The sequence below is a fragment of the Salvelinus fontinalis genome, chromosome 13, assembly GCF_029448725.1.
Source record: "Salvelinus fontinalis isolate EN_2023a chromosome 13, ASM2944872v1, whole genome shotgun sequence".
Taxonomy (NCBI): domain Eukaryota; kingdom Metazoa; phylum Chordata; class Actinopteri; order Salmoniformes; family Salmonidae; genus Salvelinus; species Salvelinus fontinalis.
Window position 1 is genome coordinate 13,063,542 of NC_074677.1, and position 13,493 is coordinate 13,077,034.

Here is a 13,493-nt window from a genome sequence, read left to right on the forward strand (position 1 = left end):
GGCCCATGAGGGGGGGAGAAAAAGAAAGAGAACGCGTGTCACATGAGCTAAAAGAGTGACCCCATTATCCTTCCACATTGTGACATCATCTCAATGAAGTAACCATAGATATATAATGACCTTTTCAATAGAAGTAACAATGATTCACTCTACTCTAATGTTCTTTAACCTATCCTGTTGAACTCTCATTTGATTTAATACTAGTCTGACAGAAACCACTGATCTCTAACATTTGTGGTTCACTTAGCCTGCATAAGGTTTACACAACAGTCTATTTGTTGAGTCAAAAGAAAAGTCCATACACTCTCTCCAACTCCAATGGTCATGGAGTGCTACTGGGTACACAGGCTTTAGTGAAAGCTTACAATAAAAAATGAAATATTTTTAAGTGCAGTAAAAAGGGCAGTAACTGCAGTCGACTGTGGTATTTTGGATGCAGTAATTGCAGTTACACATTTTGGATGCAGTATTTGGTGCAATATTTTTTTTCAATTTCAAATAATCAACTAATGATGGTCTTCAGTCTGACTCTGAACCACAATTAGTTGAATTAAGGCCTGGTCTGTTTCTGCTGGGCTGGAACAAAAGCCTACACGCTCAGTGGCTCTCCAGGTATGAAGTTAGAGATCTGTCATCCCTTTCGTAAGGACACAGGTGTCTGAGCAGGTGTCGGATTCTTACAGTGCTTCCTAAATGATCAGACTTATCGGTTTCGCTATCTGGTTGGGTTAAGCTCTGTCTGTCTGCAAACTGATTCTCTGGCCTGGACCCATCTGAACTAACAACCTACCCTTTTCACACTATCATGCTGACTCGAACCGTACAGAACTAACCTAACTCAGGTATTTTATTTTCACTTTGCCCTTTCCAGCACTATGGTGGATACGTAACCAGGCCAGCGCAGTTCAGCTTGGCTCAGTAGTGTAAAACAGCCAATAAACCAGTAGGCATATCTCAAGTGGTTTTGTTCCCAGCCCTGAGCCGTCTGAGACAACATGATGACACCATACAGACAGGGTTCTGTCAAGAACCTGTGTGAAGTCCAGTTAGAGAAGGTTTCCCATATCAGAGACCCTCTGGTTTCAATCTCCGATACACCTGGGATCAAAGAAGTGTCTCCTAATAGCCCAGATCAGGTGCTTCTGACGGCAAACTGGGATTACACTGAGATAACTTTGTGTTTGAGTATGAATCCAGGAAGATTAGCCCTGATAGTCATGGGTATTTTAGCTCATTGTAAGGGCCAAGAGAGTGACAGTGGTACTTCAGGTGCAACATTAGTTTATAGTTACATTATCAAGCGATCTTGGCTGGCATTTTCAAGTTTGTCCGATAAAATAGACTATAGCAATGTGATTTTTGGTGTTCTAAACCACAACCATAGCCTGCTTGCCTTGACAAGTCAGCCAAACTTGAGATAACTCCAGTTATTATTGAAGAGCATATCTCAAATTCTTTAACACACTTGTTGACAAAGTGAAATGCTCAAACATAGGCTACTACCTCAAAACATGAACATATGCCATATCATAAGGACACAACAGAAACAGGTTTTGGATGTCAAGGTTACATGTGACAAAACTGAACGATAATCTCCTATAGCCTGTGAGCACGACTTCCATTACAAAAGACTACCGGTAGGGTATATGTATGCATGTATATTTATTATTATTTTGTATTTTAAATTTTTTTTGGTAGGGTATATTAATGAAGAGCGGAGTACATGGTTGGCCTATGGGAGAAGGTGGGGGTAGGGGTCATGCGCACAGCTGCCATGACAACACCTTTGTGCCCAAACGCGTAATATGGGGGGGTCGGGGGCATTAGAACAAGATATAACAATTAGTTAATCATTCTTGAACGTGGCCAATGTGACTGTGACGTAATTGCAGTGGATTTCCTACATTGTTAGAAAACTTGCTATTCTACTTGAATAAACTCAAGTTCTTGGGGATAAAAAAAAATATATGTATAGAAAACTTGCACAGTTCTATACGTTTCTGTATTCTGAACCGGTTTTCATGCTGTGCCGCAGCAATTTTTTTGAATTGATAAAAACATTCCCCGAAATCAAAATGACTGAAAAAAAAAAAATCGACAGTGAATAAAAACACCCAAAATGCATCAAACTACATTGCTTTGAAAACAAGCTGTATAAATCGATATGATCAATGGAGTATTCTTTGATTGCGACAATGAGATGTGCTTGAAGTAACAGGTTGTAGGCTACTTGTACAGTACTACGGGGACATACATGCTCATTTACTGTAGCTATGATTTAGGGAATATATTGTAACCTAAAACAATGGTCCTTAACAATAATCATCGGGAAATATACCTACGCAGTCAGACCATTGAAATATATATAATTCGATTCCACTTACCGTTCTCTGTCGTTCACTTCGAATGTTTGTTATTTTCGTTCGGTTAGGTAAGGGTCGTCACTAGTTACAACAGCCACAAAGTCATAAACCCCGCCTATTTCTACAATTTCTCTTGTTAAAATATGATTTTAAGTCTAACCGTAACCTTAACCACACTGCTAACTTTATATTAAGACCAATAAGATATTTTACGATATAGTTTACAGCTATGGCTGTAATATCTACTATAGTCGAAATATTAGGTGACACTCAAAGACCCACCCCCTTCGTTGAGGAAGTGACGCAACTTAAAAGAACAGTCAATCAACTCTCAAAAGAAAACACTTTTTAAAAGTCCGTTTTGCAGATATTTTACAGATGATGACAAAAAAAATGTTGTGGAGAAATACTGTGCAAATGACTAAATACAATTCCCAAACGCATTGATGAAAAAAATCCCCAGTGTTACGCAAATGGGCATATAGGACCTATGAACACACTGGAATAATGGAATAACTGTGATTCATCACACATCATGCTTATCAGGAACAGAAAAAACGAACATTTTATGACGCAATGTTTTTATATATTTAATATAATCCAGAGCCATATATAGCTTAGTATGGCTCTGAAATAAAGAGTGAAAAGCATCTCCATGTCTCGCTGTATCAGCCATAAACCTGACCTGAGTAACGTCAAAGTGTGTAGATATTCTCCAAAAAATAAGACTAATGTTCAGAGTTCACAGACACACAAGTAGGTCAATGTATTGAATCTGAAGAGAGACACCTTTAGTTCCCTCTACTGGAGAAAGAGGTAATTGTTCTGCTTGTGTGTCTTCAGTCAATATAAATAAATAGTAATGGCGTCTTTTTGTAGGCATAACTATACCTTGGTTGTCCAATCTCATCTCTTTTATTTATTTTAGCCACAGATTTACTAGCTGTATTTCTTAACAAATCTGAGAATTTAAAAGGGATACGTATTTTTGGTAAAGATATAAATATCAGTCTATTAGCAGATGATACTGCCCTTTTCCTCAAGTATAGAGCGGCTATTCCCTTGGCTATTGACAGAATCAAGACATTTCAATGGCCTCTGTATTGACTCTCAAACTTAACAAATGTGATCTCATGCCAATTCATTGCTGTGACTCCGTCAACATTGCCTCCATACCTGTTAAAAATTGTGAAAAAAAATTGTTTTGACCCGCTTTTTCTCCCCAATTTCGTGGTATCCAATTGTTAGTAGTTACTGTCTTGTCTTATCGCTACAACTCCCGTACAGGCTCAGGAGAGACGAAAGTCGAGAACCATGCGTCCTCCGAAACACAACCCAGCCCAACCAAGCCGCACTGCTTCTTAACACAGCGCGCATCCAACCCTGAAGCCAGCCACACCAATGTGTCGGAGGAAACACTGTACACCTAGTGACCTGGTCAGCGTGCACTGCGCCCGGCCCGCCACAGGAGTCGCTAGTGTGCAAATGTGCAGGGCAAAATCTTTCTTAAAGAAAATACTTTTTTTCTTCCTTAAATCCATTGAAATGTTAAGTTATTTTTGTTTGGTTTTTCATTATTTAATTTATTTTGGCTCGAACCCAGAGTGGCACAGCTAGCACTGCGATGAAAAAGGAAGTTCAATATTTAGGAATTGTTATCACTAAAAACGTTTCAGATAGAGAATCTTTAAACGTTGATAATAGGATTAATTCCATGAGAGTTTCATTAAGTCAATGGCTGCAACGTGATATCTAAATTTTGGGTGTTATTCTTTTGTCCAAGACTGATGGTTTATCTATAATCATTTAGTCCCCTTTTCTTTCTTCTAAAAACATTGAAAACAGTCAATTCTGTTATATTTAGATTTGTTTGGAGGAATAAAACACATTATATTTGGGAATCTCAATTAGTGAAAGACTATGATCGGGGAGGTTTACAGGCTATTGATTTTGAGTTGTTAGTGGGTGCTTTTAGAATTAAATGGTTGAAATTGTCTGTTTAATCCTACCTCTAGGTGGTATCATATCCCTAACAGTCTGTTTTATCAACTTAAATTCCGGAATGAAATGTGATTTTGACCCTCCAAAATTACCTGTGAAATTGTTTAAGTTTCACCAGCAAATTTAATTTTTCTGGCAAATGATATTCAAGCACAAAACATGGATTTGGAATAATAGAGTTATTAAAATTAATAGGAAATCCATTTTCAAAGGCCTTTGGTTTGACAAAGGTATTCATTTTGTATGTGATTTGTTCGACAACACAGGAGTTTCTGCAGTTTTATGAATTAATTGGTACATTTCAGGTTAATATTAATCAGAGAGAATATATGAAGGTTTGCAAAGCAATTACACTTCCTTGACTTTGACATATTAAGAACACTGTTATATTATGAGGTTGTTCCCTCTTTTCCAAGTTTACAAATTAATGACAAATTAATACAAATCTACAATAAGTGGATACGTTTGGCAGTTAATGAAGTATTTTTTGGTAATTATAATTCAATATATTGCTATTGAAGTAACCAACCCATGCTATGGTCAAAAACGACTACCTTTTACCTTAATTATCCAGTTATGTCAAAAGTTAATGAAACTAATTTTAAAATATTTTCTTCCATCTACCCTGTTAAGGATTTCTTGCACAAAATATTAAATTTTGGCAAAATGCCTTGTGTTTTTTGTTCCTCTGATTCAGAATATATAAAGGATAAAAAAAATTCATGTAGCCTTTTTAGTAAACTATGGATTGAATTTCATGAATGGTTGTGTATAAATTCTCCAGAATTATCTTTGATGATGTTAAATGGCATTATGCTTATCCTTCTAATTCCGTAACTATTTTATAACATTATTATTGTCTTGGCCAAATATGATATTCACAAATATAAATGGGGTGGAAAAATTCCTATTTTATTGTTCTTTTCATTTAACTTGTTACAATTTTATAAAACCCTCAAATTTGTGAAACCTGAAATGTTGGAAAATTATTAGAATTTATATCTCTGAATGTCTGTTAATGTTTTAATGCCTTGTCACATATAAATTATGTCCTGAATTATTATTATTACATTTTTTTCTAGAGGGGGTGATGGCCTGGTGTTTTGTTTTATTTTATAAATTGTATTCACAGGAATGTCCCTGTATTGATGTGCAATATTGTTATTATTGTTGCAATTTATTTATTTTTTATTTTTTAAACTCTACCATGGTTCATTGGACAAATCCTATGGAGAAAATTAATGGCATTCTTGTTGGGTTTTTGGATAAACACTGAAAAAAAGTTATGTGGTATATACAGGTTTAGGAGATTTTATACGTTTTGTTCTATGAGATAACCTTCATCAGCTAACGTAACTTTTTGTGAATTTTTAAGCATTTATGTAATAAAAAACACAAAGCACATAATTCATAAAAGGTCATGTTAACTGACTGCTATTAGCATATAGAACCAAATGTATAAGATCTCCTAAACCTGTGTTAACCTCAGATCTCATTTTCAGGGTTTATTCCAAAACCCTATTCATTCCCAATTTATTTTCCCATAGGGATGGCTGAATGAACCCAGATTTTAGCATTACAAGCTGGCAAGCTCTATTTTGTCTAAAATAGGTTCATTAGTCAAGGCTTTGATCAACAGTGTTCAGCTGCTGGTCAAAATAATTTAGAGCAGCCAAATTATTATAGATGATGTCCCACACTCTGTAGCTCGTGTGCATCAAAGGCTTTTTGTCTTTTAACAAATCACTACCAAACCAATCAGGTGGTTGTTCGACAAAATGAAGCTTCGGACGTCATTTATCACGTGCTTCTGATGACGTTTTTGTAAACATTTATTTTATTGCCAATGAACAAATACATTAAGGCATAATATACAGTGGGGCAAAAAAGTATTTTGTCAGCCACCAATTGTGCAAGTTCTCCCAATTAAAGAGATGAGAGAGGCCTGTAATTTTCATCATAGGTACACATCAACTATGACAGACAAAATGAGGGGAAAAAAATCCAGAAAATCACATTGTAGGATTTTTAATGAATTTATTTGCAAATTATGGTGGAAAATAAGCATTTGGTCAATAACAAAAGTTTTTCTCAATACTTTGTTATATACCCTTTGTTGGCAATGACAGAGGTCAAACGTTTTCTGTAAGTCTTCACAAGGTTTTCACACACTGTTGCTGGTATTTTGGCCCATTCCTCCATGCAGATCTCCTCTAGAGCAGTGATGTTTTGGGGCTGTTGCTGGGCAACATGGACTTTCAACTCCCTCCAAAGATTTTCTATGGGGTTGAGATCTGGAGACTGGCTAGGCCACTCCAGGACCTTGAAATGCTTCTTACGAAGCCACTCCTTCGTTGCCCGGGCGGTGTGTTTGGGATCATTGTCATGCTGAAAGACCCAGCCACGTTTAATCTTCAATGCCCTTGCTGATGGAAGGAGGTTTTCACTCAAAATCTCATGATACATGGCCCCATTCATTCTTTCCTTTACACGGATCAGTCGTCCTGGTCCCTTTGCAGAAAAACAGCCCCAAAGCATGATCCACCCCCATGCTTCACAATAGGTATGGTGTTCTTTGGATGCAACTCAGCATTCTTTGTCCTCCAAACACGACGAGTTGAGTTTTTACCAAAAAGTTCTATTTTGGTTTCATCTGACCATATGACATTCTCCCAATCTTCTTCTGGATCATCCAAATGCTCTCTAACAAACTTCAGACGGGCCTGGACATGTACTGGCTTAAGCAGGGGGACACGTCTGGCACTGCAGGATTTGAGTCCCTGGCAGCGTAGTGCGTTACTGATGGTAGGCTTTGTTACTTTGGTCCCAGCTCTCTGCAGGTCATTCACTAGGTCCCCAGGTGTGGTTCTGTGATTTTTGCTCACCGTTCTTGTGATCATTTTGACTCCACGGGGTGAGATCTTGTGTGGAGCCCCAGATCAAGGGAGATTATCAGTGGTCTTGTATGTCTTCCATTTCCTAATAATTGCTCCCACAGTTGATTTCTTCAAACCAAGCTGCTTACCTATTGCAGATTCAGTCTTCCCAGCCTGGTGCAGGTCTACAATTTTGTCTCTGGTGTCCTTTGACAGCTCTTTGGTCTTGGCCATAGTGGAGTTTGGAGTGTGACTGTTTGAGGTTGTGGACAGGTGTCTTTTATACTGATAACAAGTTCAAACAGGTGCCATTAATACAGGTAACGAGTGGAGGACAGAGGAGCCTCTTAAAGAAGAAGTTACAGGTCTGTGAGAGCCAGAAATCTTGCTTGCTTGTAGGTGACCAAATACTTATTTTCCACCATAATTTGCAAATAAATTCATAAAAAATCCTACAATGTGATTTTCTGGATTTTTTTCCTCATTTTGTCTGTCATAGTTGAAGTGTAGCTATGATGAAAATTACAGGCCTCTCTCATCTTTTTAAGTGGGAGAACTTGCACAATTGGTGGCTGACTAAATACTTTTTTGCCCCACTGTATATTCAAATAGTCAGTGGGAATCAGAGCACACAAGGGTTACACCATAGCTAAATAAACAAACCAAAATACAAAAGCAAATAAATAAACCATCATAAAATAAAGGCTACAAATTAGACATAACTTAAGCTATGGGGTCTTCTAATAAATCTAATTTATTAATCAATTTCATGTTAAGCGGAGCGACACAGTGGAACCCAAGAGCAGACTCAGATGAGGAAACAGGGATGAATGAACCAAAATATTAATTGTTACACAGGGAGATATGGAGTGCAGATCCGGGGAAGCTCGGATGAGTTGCAGAAAAAACAGATGTGGAGACTGAGGTTGGAGTTAGCTGAGTAAAACAGGGTAAACAGGTCCTGAGGGGAATCCAAGGTAGTGGTGGTGAGTACAATCCAGAGCAAGGGAGTTGGGTGGTGAGATGTGGAACAGGAGACAGAGAGGTAACTACAATGAGAGGATAAACAGTGTCAGGCAGGAAACCAGGCACAGCAGCGTAACAGGATCTTGCGTAATCATAAACGGCCAGAATCATGAACTGACTGAGCAGAGATTACAATCTGGCAGAGTGGACGTGGCAGGACTGAGTATTTGTAGAGGTCTTGATTATGCAACGAGTTGCAGCTGGTAGGGATCTGCTCTGACTCCAGCACACCTGTCTCCAACCACACAATCACACAGAGGGAGAGGGAGAGAGAGAGTGTGTACAGGTCAAGAAGACACCGGATGAACACCAGAGGGCGTAGCAGGAGCAGATGTGACATTTCCAGAGTCTTTTGACAACTTTTTTTCCATACACATTTCAATGAATCAAAATAATTAACATATTATTTCTGGAAAACAATAAGCAAAGGCTGTATTTACTTTTCATGAATATAACATTTACCAAAAATAAGTAAAACATATTAACATAGAAATTCTATGTTCTTATCTTCCAAATGTTATACCGAAAGTTACATTATCTCTAGTAAACTGGGTTATTGGACAGATTTTTTCTTCTTCTAACCAGTCATACATATCACTCCAGGATGTGTTCCTGTAAACAAATGGTCTGTTGTTTCAAATTCTGAGACACAAAATATGCAGTTATTGTGACCAAAATTGAATCTATGCCTAAGGAATTCTCTCAAGGGATATATATCATTAAATATTTTTAAGTGCAATTCCTTCACTTTAGGCGGTACAGGAAAAGACAAGTAATTCATACATTTCCTAATAATGGGCTTAGAATAAATTAGAGATATGGATTTTTTGCTGAATTGCATAGGAAATAAATTGTTGGTTTAAAGTTGATGGATTAATTTGTTTGGCCATTTATCACTTGTGAAATCATGCCCATCAATCAGTAATGACGGCAAATGAGGGATGTCAACCATATGAGGTACTGTGTTTTTAACAATGAGAGCAAAATACTTTGGGATACTCTTGAAGAGATAACATATCTCCTTATAATGCTGTTCACCACTGTAGAGAAGTGTCCATTTTTGTTCATAAATGTTTTAAATTCTTTGTAAGAGAGGACCTTGCACTTACAGATGACATTGATTTTGTAGAAATTCCCTGGTAAAAAAGTGGTAATGGATGCATCTATCGGCCACCCGATTCTGACATTGGTAGTTTCATTGATATCCTTTTTTATTTTATTATTATGATATATATTTTTTTGCCCTTTTTCTTCCCAATTGGTAGTTACAGTATTTTCCCATCGCTGCAACTCCCGTGCGGACTCGGGAGAGGCGAAGGTCAAGAGCCATGCGTCCTCCGAAACACGACCCTTCCAAGCCGCACTGCTTCTTGACACACTGCTCGCTTAACCCGGAAGCCAGCCGCACCAATGTGTCGGAGGAAACACCGTACAGTTGGCAACCGAAGCCGGCGTGCATGCACCCAGCCGCCACAAGGAGTCGCTAGAGCACAATGGGACAAGGACATCCCATCTGGCCAAACCATTCCCTAACCCGAACGACACTGGGCCAATTGTGCGCCGCTTCATGGGTCTCCCGGTCGCGGCCGGGATCGAACCCGGATCTGTAGTGACACCTCTAGAACTGATCAGTGCCTTAAAACGCTGCGCCACTCGGGAAGGCTTCATTGATATCCACGCATCAACTTTGGATTTGATTCATAATGAAGGTTAGATTTGTTTTCTATTTTGTGACTATAAATAAACTTATTTAAAAGTAAGAACCACTCACCGACATCTGATGTTTTAATACTTTATTCTCCAACTATCTGTATCCCCTCATCTATAAGCCCACAAGAGTGATCAGTTCATCTGCCACCCTTATTGATAATATAGAGTCTGCTTACCATACTTTCCTCACATCTTTCAATTCTGTATTTTACCACAGCTTTAGTTAAATCACGTAAGAGAACAGCAGATGGGTTCTGGAAACCTTGGTTTACAACCGTTTTTTAAAAATCCTCAGTTAAAGTCCTGTATAAAGAGTTTTTCAAAATCCCTCTCCCCTGAATTATGCAAATTCCAAAAAGTATAAGAACAAATTTACTCATCTACTTTGGATATCCCCCCAAAATTATTTTACAAACAAATTCCAAAAATCCTTAAATAATAAAGTCAACTTGGAAAATCCTCAATCAACTCTTGAATAAAAAGACATCTACAACTATTCCATCTCAATTTATTGTTGAAAAGAGGACCTACAGTGATCCTGATGTTATTTCATGTTAATTGTATAACATTTTTGTGAATGTAGGTTCCTCTCTGTCAAACAAAAAACTGATGGAAATCCTTTGGATTACATTAAGGGACATTTCCCTTCTCTTCAGTTTGATGTAATGATGTAATGGAGGTGATGGAGATAATTGTTAACTTTAAGATATCAGCAGCAGGTCATGACGAGATTGGTTCCTCTGGGGAAATCAGTATCTTCCTCGATTACTGAGCCTCTAAAATATATCTCCACCAAATCAATGCAAACTATTATTGTTCCTAAAGATTTGAAAATTGCCAAAGTTATTCACCTCTATAAATCTTGCGACCCCAGATCTTTTACAAATTATTGCTCAATATCTGTACTGGCATGTTTTTCTAAAATCCTTGAAAAATTGGTGATTAAGAGAATGTTGAAACATTTAAATCGACACTGTATTCTATATGAGCACCAATATGGTTTTCGTAAAAACTACTCCACAGATATGGCTCTTTTGCAACTTGTGGATCAAATCTTTACAGCCCTGAACAACAATGAATACACTCTAGGCAACTTTTTTTAAACATTTATCCAAAGCGTTGGACACGGTTGATCATGAAATATTACTTTCTAAATTGCATTATTACTGTTTTCATGATTTTATATAAAATTGGCTATATATTTATGTTTATGTTAGAGAACAATATGTTTATGCAAACGTTTAAATAATTTGTTTTATTTAGAATAGTAAAAGCTTCTGTCTTAATTAAGCATCCTAAATAATGCCATAGATTCAGTTTTTGAAAAATAGACAACTTCAAGGCAAAAAAAGTGGAAGCATGATGTAAACCTAGTATTCCAACTGATTATAAACTACTAACATGCTGACCAGACCGGACACGTTTCAAAATAAATTTAGAAATCCATGTTATTCAATTATTTTACCCACACTGCTCGCGCACGCCAACGAGCGTCAGCGATGCCAAGAGCTAAAATAGAACTCCTTTCTATTTCTGACTGCAGATCACGCTGAAACTCCTGCCTCTCCCATCTCCTCATTGGTTTATAGAAGCAGGTACCCATGTGCCATCTCCTCATTGGTTATACCCACATGAGTGATTGAAAGACGAACTGATTTGCCGGTTACAAGTGCAAGCTAACTAGCCAAATTGCCATACATGTTTAATGCTTTTCGACCTGTCCCCAAATTAATGTCATTGGTTCAGAGTTTGTTTTGATATTTTAACCTGCGTGTCGTGGTCGTGTTTGGTGTAGGGAGACAAAATAAATGCATGCACGATGGCGCATGCGCGCAGCCAGTTTGGGTTCTGTGTAAGGCCAACGACTTATCGCTGCGCCACGGAGTATGTATGAAAACAGCGGAGGAAAAAAACGTATATCTGAACATCACACGCTGCTATTTATTGCTGACCAGCAGATGTCACTAATGAATATTATGAACAGATAATGATGCTCTGAGTAATGAACCGTTTTTTCAGCAACAATTTGGTGAAAGGACACGTAGCTTTAAGAAAGCTTCGGTTTCCCATCAATACTAAGGGTCCGTTCGTAAATACACTCTGGCTATCTACTCCGATTTCAGAGCACTCTCGTCTGAGCGCAGAATAACTGATGAATTTACGAACGCTCAACACGCATTGAATGTGGCAGGTGTCAGTAAACGTGGCAACGGTTACAGTCACCAACACTCTAGATAACATGAAAACAGACATGTTTTTTTTTTTTGGTAATGGATCAATAAAGATGCATGTATTATTGTGTTGGTTAAATGAAATGTGTTGTCTCGTCTTGGCCATTTGTAGTGTGGAGATCCCAGATGGATGCCTGGTATTCTATTGTTGTTGTGTTTGCTTCTCAAAAATCGACAGTGAGTGAACTAAAAAGTGTTGGTGGGGTCTCCACTCTCCAGGCTGTTCAATCTTGGTTTCATCAAACCAGAGAATCTTGTTTCTCATGGTCTGAGATTCCTTTAGGTGCCTTTTGGCAAACTCCAAGCTCCAAGCATGTACCTTTTACTGAGGAGTGGATTCCGTCTGTCCACTCTACCACAAAGGCTTGATTGGTGGAGTGCTGCAGAAAAGTTTGTCCTTCTGGAAGGTTTTCCCATCTCCACAGAGGAACTCTGGAGCTCTGTCAGAGTGACCATCAGGTTCTTGGTCACCTCCCTGACCAAGTGAGGGGGAATAGTAGCCTAGCTGGACATTCATGGCAATTGTTAGTGGATGGTTGGTTGCCCTATAATTCTGTTACTTTCAACATCTTGATGGGATGTAATGGACTTAAAAAATAAACAGTGTCCAGCATAGGTTACCTAAATGGGCTTTACATTTTTCTAATAACAAAAGTAGCCTACTTCCTATTTCATAATGGATGTCTCTGTATGAGTTCCATTAGGCCTACATAGTTTCATAAGAGTTTCTATTGTAAACGAATTGAGTTACAATTGTATCCGTTTATTTCAAATTGCAATTTTCTCATGTAAACAAATGGCACAACAGCCCATTTACAAATAACTATTTTGTATCTTTGAAACAAATTTTCAAAACTAGAATTACCTTCACACTGTCTTGCCTGCACCGGTAGAAAATATTGACAATTTGTTTTGTAATCAATCGTAAAGAGTTTCAAACCCCTTGTACAAAACTACGAAATGCATGCTAATTCTGGCCAATAAGGTAAATGAGACAGACCACGTTTTGTGGCTCACTGCCAAGCTGTGTGGTTGCTACTTCTCCGTTAGATGGCGCCGTTGCTGCTGTATAGCAGCGAGCCATTTCACTACAAGGTTGACAACGCATAAGGGGGAGTGAACGAGTGCACACTTCTGGAGAAGGGTAGAGAATCAATGCATCAATGTAACAGTATAATTTTAAACCGTCCCCTCGCCCCGACAAAAAGGGGCGCGAACGAGGGACCTTCTGCACACATCAACAACAGTCACCCACGATGCGTCGTTACCCATCGCTCCACAAAAGC